The sequence below is a fragment of the Coenobita brevimanus genome, chromosome 2 (assembly GCF_032717465.1).
Source record: "Coenobita brevimanus isolate Jiangsu-jjx chromosome 2, ASM3271746v2, whole genome shotgun sequence".
Classification (NCBI taxonomy): Eukaryota; Metazoa; Arthropoda; class Malacostraca; order Decapoda; family Coenobitidae; genus Coenobita; species Coenobita brevimanus.
The window spans coordinates 34612219-34620444 of NC_136955.1; positions in this window are offsets into that span (position 1 = coordinate 34612219).

Here is an 8226-nt window from a genome sequence, read left to right on the forward strand (position 1 = left end):
GTTAGTGGGCTAGTCGTTCACTTTCTTTTCTTTCTTTTTATTTTGTGTGTGGTGCTTATTCTCTCCTTTACTGGAGCTCTGATTCTCAACCTGCCTACTTCATAAACTCTTAATTTTGTTCTCTCAGTTGATCTGGGAAGTATGCATGCTCTGACTTGATCTTTTTATGCACAGAAGACAGCACCGGTGGCTAGAAGCCTGCAAAGTCGTTATTTTCATGGGGAAAAAAAAACTAGGAAGCCAGCTTCAAGATAATTTAACTTTGAAATATCTGGTCACACTGAGAGACTGGAGGTCACTGGCAGACGAAAATGCAGACTGAAAAATTTAATATAGTTCCTCAGTTGACATCGAACATACAAAATGGTGAAGAGTAGTAATTACAGTAGCTCTTATATAGATAGAAAAGTGGAGAGAGCATAATGCCAGACGGGTGCTACGCGCCAGCCATGATAGAGGTGGGATGCAAGCAGGCAGTTCAGTGAAGCAGTGACCATTGAGGGGACAAAAGTGCCACGGTGCAGCAAAGACAGGGTGAAGGGAGTCAGTAAATGGAGAAGAGTTGACAAAAAGTTCTTGTCTACACAGTTTAGAAAAAGTGTGTTGGGGGAAACAGCCCCCCCCCCTCCACATGACAGGCGTACTCCACGTAGGTCGACAAAGTCCCCTGTATAAAGTCAACAGCTGTCTGAAGGCAATGTTGGATTCGCACAGTCAGTCTCTTGGAAGTGGATTTTGCAAGAAAGCTAATGCGACTTTTCCATGACAGAGGCCGTGTGAATGAAACTCTAAGGATAGTGAGAGGTGAAAGTCTGAGCCATATACGAGTATATTACCGAATATTAAAGGTTCCTCCTGCAGATGATTTGGCGGGTAATAAGATGTAGTGTTTTCTTTTTTGTTTTTGCATTAAAAACGTCTCTTTCCCCCAATCCAAAAAATGAGCCAGGTCAGAAACCGACTGTGGCATAGTCTGCTTTGACAGGTGCTGTGAGATGTGGATGATGTGAAGATTGGAGTCATCAGCACATGGGTAGGATTGGGTGTGCAGATCGAGAGATCGCTGACAAAAAGAAGGAAAAGAGTTTGCAACTTGACACAAACTTGCAGAGCACCATTACTGTGAGCTCTGGAAGAATGTGGCCATCAACAACAGTAGTTATAGAGAAAGGAGAAACGAAACCAAAACTGAAGACACATAAAGAAGGATAAAACCATTAGAGGGCAGTTTGGAAATCAAACATTTGTATCAGATTAAACTTTGAAATGTCAAGAACATCGGCAAAGTTTCCACAAGTCCCAGAAGAATGATCAAATGTCAAACAGAAGGGTCAGTATGTGTCCCTGGTGTCACCCATGTTGGAGACAGAAAGGGTGTGATGGGAAAGGTGCTTCAGAATATTTCCTGTTATGGATAGGTTCGAAAACATTAGAAACACAAGACATTAACGTCACAAAGCTATAGTTTAATAGCTGGGAACGGTCACCTTTCTTTGGGACAGGATGAATTACAGCAAACTTGAAACAAAAGAGAAAAGTATAATTTGACAAACAGGAAACAGTTTACTTAGGATTGGTGTCAGCACAGTAGCACAGTTCTTGAGAACACCATGACGGACACCATCAAGCCCGTACGAGTTCTTAGCAATGAGACCAGTGAAAGCAAAGAATACAGTCTGATATTATGAGATCTAGCATACCCTGGACAACCTTGAGGTTGGGACCAGGTCATTTTCTGGACGGAGGGCCACATTAACTATCACGGGTCAACACACGCGCCTACTTAAGGAACGTTCGGGACCTTTGTTACCAGTCACTGATTTTATTATATCTTGCGTTATTACATACAAGCAGTAAGAGTATGGCTAAAAAATATATTACCGTGCTTTATACACTACATACAGCTCCAATGAAGTTGGAAACCGTCTTATCGTGTCTTCAGGATGATTCGCAACACCTTATACCAGCCATCGGTGTGTGTGTGTGTGTGTGTGTGTGTGTGTGTGTGTGTGTGTGTGTGTGTGTGTGTGTGTGTGTAAAGAGAAAGAGAGAGAGAGAGAGAGAGAGAGAGAGAGAGGAAAACTGCTGAAGGTTGGATAGGGAGAATTGATAAAAGTGATGGAATAGGCCAGGGAACGTACAACAAAAACGGGAGTGCCCGGCAGCTTTGACAGGTTTTACCGGAAACGGACTAAATGTTTGAGAGGGAGACAGTATGGAAAGGGAGCAATGCTGGAAATCCTACAGGAAATAACTGTAGGGTCAGCTTCTAATAAAACTGAGCTTTTTGGTCACAAACTGCATCCGTTATTCACTGGAAATCTTCCGACCTCTCGGCCACACTTCGGTGAGGTTGGTCTATCTTACGTAAAAGTTGTTGATCCACCGATTTTGGAGGAGGCGAGAAAAGGAACGAGGAGAGACAGCACAGAAAGGCATAGTCTTGTGGAATCAGGATGCTTATTAACACTTCTTCCTTAACGATTAGTATAATAAAGTAATACACCCTATAGAGGAAAAAGTGGATAATATCGCAATTTAGTTACAGTTCCATATGAAATGACATGTTAGCACAAAATTACACTGTGTATAATAAGTGACGAGGCAATTTTCATCCATTCATAAGTCATTATATAATTATTTGACATATTCACCACCTTTTGCGGTATGTGCCACTGTTCTTTTAAATAAGTGTCATATGAGACGTAAAAAAAAAAAAAAAATCGATTTGACCCGTTCAGTGTGCACATGCATTTTGCATACAGCTACAACATACAACCAAATATTAACCTTATTCTTGGTATAGACAGACGATTTATTAAATAAGACGTCTTGAATTTAAGTGGCTAATATGCCATGCAGAATTAAGCTTGTACGGAATGCATGCTAAGGAACCTCCTTAGTCCGTATGAACATGACCGTGTGTGTTAAGGAGGCACTCTAGCACCTCTTCCTTACTAATGTAATATACATATTAAACAGTAATATTCACCTGTAGGCTTTTTAACTGAAGCCATCGGAAACAGAAACAGATAATATGCAGGACAATACTAACATCAAATATACAACAAAAAATGGTAAGGAAGAGGCATTTGGGAGCCCCTTAACTCTTGATAACGCCACGAATACTTCATTCGCTCCATACCAGACAGTTTTATTTAGCTCTTAGGAGACGTTTGGAACAGAAGGGTAATCCCTTAATTGAATGAAATAGTTTGTCCGTAGCTTGATTTGAATAGGATAGACGGCTTTGTAATTAAACCTACCTGTTAAGGCCATGTGTGATGAGGAAAGGAAGTGTCCATGTATGTATCTTAGGTAATTCGTACGGCTTGGGAGGCGCTGGCAAGGTGGAGAACACACAAGCTTGACAACTTACTGTATGATCACTTTTCACTTTTAAGCATAAGACTGCTCTTAATGGAATAGCTAGAGGCGTAGGATCAATATGCACTCACCCTTCCTTATCTTTCATCCAATTTTTTTTTTTTTTTTTTAGCTCAGGACAGGATGTTGATTTCATTACTACTGATGAATCAGAGGCGAGGTAGGAAGGAAGGGGCGTGTTTTTATGGGAAGTGAAGGGTCCATAATAGACAGAGAGTGACGTCAATAACGAAGAAAGGAACACAATGGTGGGAGGGATAGGCATCCGAGGGAAGAAGGGAGAATACATTCAACCGAACGGGACTTCAACTAATCAAAAGTTGGAAAAAGGGAGAGTAGTATGTGTTGAATGTATAGGAGAGTATACGAAAGTGACTTGTAAAAGGTTTGTGTGAGAAAAGAACAAAGTCAGATATCCACTGAATGAGTGAAAGAAATTTATAAACAAGAGGATTTGTATAGAGAAACCTGTACTTTACACAGGAAAAATCATCGAACATATTATCAATATGCCGGGAATCGATCCCGGGACTCAAAGGTGAGTGCCAGGCAGCAATCCACTACACCACGACCAAGTAAAAAGTTATATAACATTGTCACAATCTTGTAACAAATGCCCCTCCACCCCCACTGTGAAAAGGGTGAGATAACGCCTTGGCACTCTCAAGTAGATGCTTTTAATCTCTCTCAGCACTTAAAATTGCTAGAAACTATGCAAAAGCAGTAATAAACCTCACTAAATCAAAGTTTCTTCAAAACCAAGCATCAGAACTAATGGCGATAGAATATTCTGGTCAGCTCTCAGTTCTTTCAGTTATAACTTTAATAAGTCAATATGCAATCCCCCACTGAAATCTTCACACGGTATCATTACAAATGACCCGCGTGGTGAAGGGACTATCCTTGCCAGTACATTTGCCAGAAATACCTCCTTTGAGGATGTCAGCCAGAGTGCCCCTGTTCTAGAACTTGACTCTCCCGACATTGTTCCACGTAAAATACAGACTAGATATATAGAATCCATCCTAGACAATTTACCAACCAACAAAGTTCCAGGTCTAGATCGAATTCTTCCAATTGTTTTGATAAAGTGCTCCCCAGAACTTGCCTCTGTTCTAGCTAAATTATTCAGACTATGCATACGTACTTCTTCATTCCCTAATTCATGGAAAAAAAAACAAAAACAATATCCATCCAGTTTCTGAAGAAAACAAGTTCCTCTGACCCCTGTGATTACAGACCAATAGCTATCACCTCTTCTCTTGGTAAAGTATTTAAAATTGTAATTTGTATGCACATAGTTAAACACCTTGAATCCAACACCTTAGTTAATGATAGACAATATGGTTTTTGCCACGGAAGATCCACCATTGATATACTCAGTCTCCTGACCCATGCCATCCATCAGTCAATTGACCAACATTGAGAAACTCATGCAGTTGCCCATAATATTTCTAAAACTTTCGACAGACTGTGGGTCCGTTCCCTGCTATCCAAACTCCTTTGCTATGGACTAACATCTTTTGTTCCTCTGCTTTCCTCATACCTCAGAGACAGAAAGATAAAAGTAGATGACGTATATTCCAATTTCCACTCAATGAACACTGGCGTGCCACAGGGATCAGTTCTGGCCCCAACCCTATTCCTAGTAATAATGATCTCTAATCTGTCACCCACAATCCCATCCATTCATATGCAAATGATTCAACATTTCACAGTTCATTCACACTTAAACACCCATTCACAAAGTTTAATATTTTTAACTCTCAACTGAGTGCAGCCATCTCCATAAATCAAGACTTATCCACGATCACTGAATGGGCACAAAATAACCTTGTCCTATTTAATGCTAGTAAGACCAAATATATACAATTTACCAGCACATAGATATTGCCTGATTCGTATATTACCTTCAGTGATACTAATATTCCCATCTCCAAAATTATTGAAATTCTCGGTGTTTCACTTAATGTCCTCAGCTGGACCTCTCATGTCAGAACACTTGCTAAAACTGTTTCAAAGAAACTTGGATTATTGTACAGTCCGTAACTTCTTCACTGTCGAGCAATTAGCTATAATTTATATGAGTCATGTGCACTCTCACCTAGAATACTGCTCACCCTTGTGGAACAGATGTGGAGAGGTTGCACTAAAACAACTAGACGAATTTCAGAACAAAAACTGTTGGAATTATTAATAACCCTGCTATTACAAATAAACTTCCTCCCTTACAGGTTAGAAGGAATGTTGCCTCCCTTGCATTATATGACAAATACTTTTATGGCAATTGCTCAGACCAAGTTGTGTCCATTGTGCCACCTCTACATGTCTTCCTTCGTGCTACATGAGCATCTGGTAGTGCTCATGACTGGAATGCCACACAGACATATTGCAGAACTTCTGCCTATCATAATTCTTTTATTTCCCGAACTTAATCTATTTGGATCTCGCTTACCCGGAGTTGGTTCTCCTCAAACATCAACCTACAGCTGTTGAAGTTCAACTGTTACAGATTTTTATGAGTGCAAGAGGCCAGTAATCTGGTTTATGGATTATTTTGTTATTATTTTGTTTTTCTTTCCTCTGTTCCGTTATTTAGAAAAAAAAAAAAAAAGACAAGTCATAATGAATAGAGAAACCTGTCTTTTACAAAGGAAAAATCATCCAAGATATTACCACTATGTCGGGAATGAACCCCAGACTCTCAGGTGAGAGCCAGCCAGCATTCCACTATGCCACAACCAGGTAAAAAGTTACCTCACATTGTCGCAATCTTGTAACCAATGTCCCACCACTCCAACTGCAGACCTGAAGAGGATGAGATAACCCCCCGGCACTGCCTGGCTCTCACTTGAGAGTCCAGGGTTCGATTCTCGGCATAGTGGTAATATATTGGATTATTTTTCCTGTGTAAAGTATAGGTTTCTTTATTCATTCTGACTTGCTGTAAGTGCTTGGGGTAGATTAAAAGCATCTACCTGCCAGAGTGCCAGGGGGTTATCTTACCCACTTCAGGCCCACCATGGGGGCGGAAAGACATTGATTACAAGACTGTGACAATGCAAGGTAACTTTTACCTGGTAGTGGTGTAGTGGATTGCTGCCTAGCTCTCACCAGAGTCAAGGGTTCGATTCCCGGCATAGTGGTGATATATTGGCTGGGAGTGGACTTGTGTCTAAGTAATGCTAAAGGTGAATGAACGATAGCCCTAAAAGAAAAATGTTAAAGCATAGCTGAGTTGTTTTTTCAGTGCCAGAACCCTCCAGTACCAAGCCCATTGCAGTCGTGGGGGGGGCTCTGGGGCTGGGGCTGGGGCCTGATGGTGGAGGTAGTGTCTCTCTGCACTGCTTCCTCCAGCCCTCAGGTTCTGACCCTTGACCCTACTAATTTAGCTTGGTCCTTTTTCGTCTCTTCCTTCTTTCATATACTTTTCTTCTCACCTTCCAAAGATGTGACAGTCGTACTGATGGGATGCAATGCTGTCTCTTTTGTCAGTCACGGATGACCTCAGGGAACCATGGGTACCGACCTTTGTCTCTTTCGCCCTTACTCCTGACTTGGGCTCTCAGGAGCGGACCAGTTTCTTTCCTGCTTTGTACAATGCGCCTCACCATGGCCAATAATGAATTTATACATTTAACCCTAGAATGCTTAAGTCGGGTTATTTTCCCTGTTCGGCGATTTATTTATTTGCTATTTTGTTATGATAAGAGCTTTGGAGCTGTCCTTCCCTATACCTTCAATCCACCCTACCCCCTACCTACATAGGTAGTGGTGTGGTTTCATCTCGCATTTATCACCATGATATTTGGGTTTAAAGTGTTTTTTACCCGACAAAAGCATTTGTGTTACATTTTTTTTATTTTTGTGTTCTCCTTTTTTTCCAGGTGTATATATAATTAGTTTCTGATTAAATCAAAGAGACTAAAGGGTGAAAACAATCTAAAAGAGTCTAAATAAAAAAGGTGTTTCACAGGTATAATGTGGATTAAGTGTTTTTTACCCGACAAAAGCATTTGTGTTACATTTTTTTTTTTTTTCTGGTGTATAATTAGTGTATGATTATATCAAAGAGACTAAAGTGTACAGAGACTAAAATAGACTAAACTGAAAGAAAATGTCGAAAAAAAAAAAAAAATTCTCCCGGCGAAAGCAGTACTGTGAGGATAATAAAGTAAGCATTCTAGGGTTAAGAAGCAACGGGAGATGCTCCTTCTAAATCTTCTCCCGGTCAGGTGGATCCCCCCTTCCCTACTTTTCTGCCCCATTCCTCCTCTTCCTATCCTTCTACTTCTTCTTCTCCCCTCCCTGTCTGCTCCCTCCTCGGCTATTTCCAAACCCTCCCTCAATATACTCGATTTGGAGGATCCAGACGTGGTAGATATATTTCAACATCAAATTGACGACTAACGACCTCACTCTCCATCGCTCTCTCTCTCTCCTCCAACAAATAGGCGCCGGTGTCACATCCTCTTCATGCCCTGATGGAGACCGATTCCTGACTGTTCAAACTGCTGCACAGGCTGAGAAGGTAGTATCACTTACTGACACCTCTGGTCACCCTATCACTGCAGTCCCAGATGTTCACCTAAACTCTACCACCGGAACTGTTCTGACCCTGTCCTATATATCCATATGTGACCACAGTTTTTCTGAATGCCCTCCTGACATCCATGCAATCTTGTCTGCTCAACACCATGCTGCACTTTCTGTTCATTGCTACACGCTTCCCCATCAGGGTCATCACAAATATTCCACCAACACAACAACATCTTCAAGGGTGGCGATCTTCCCACCTCTGGTATTGTTGGTGGTACATTGCTTCAGGTCAAAGAATAC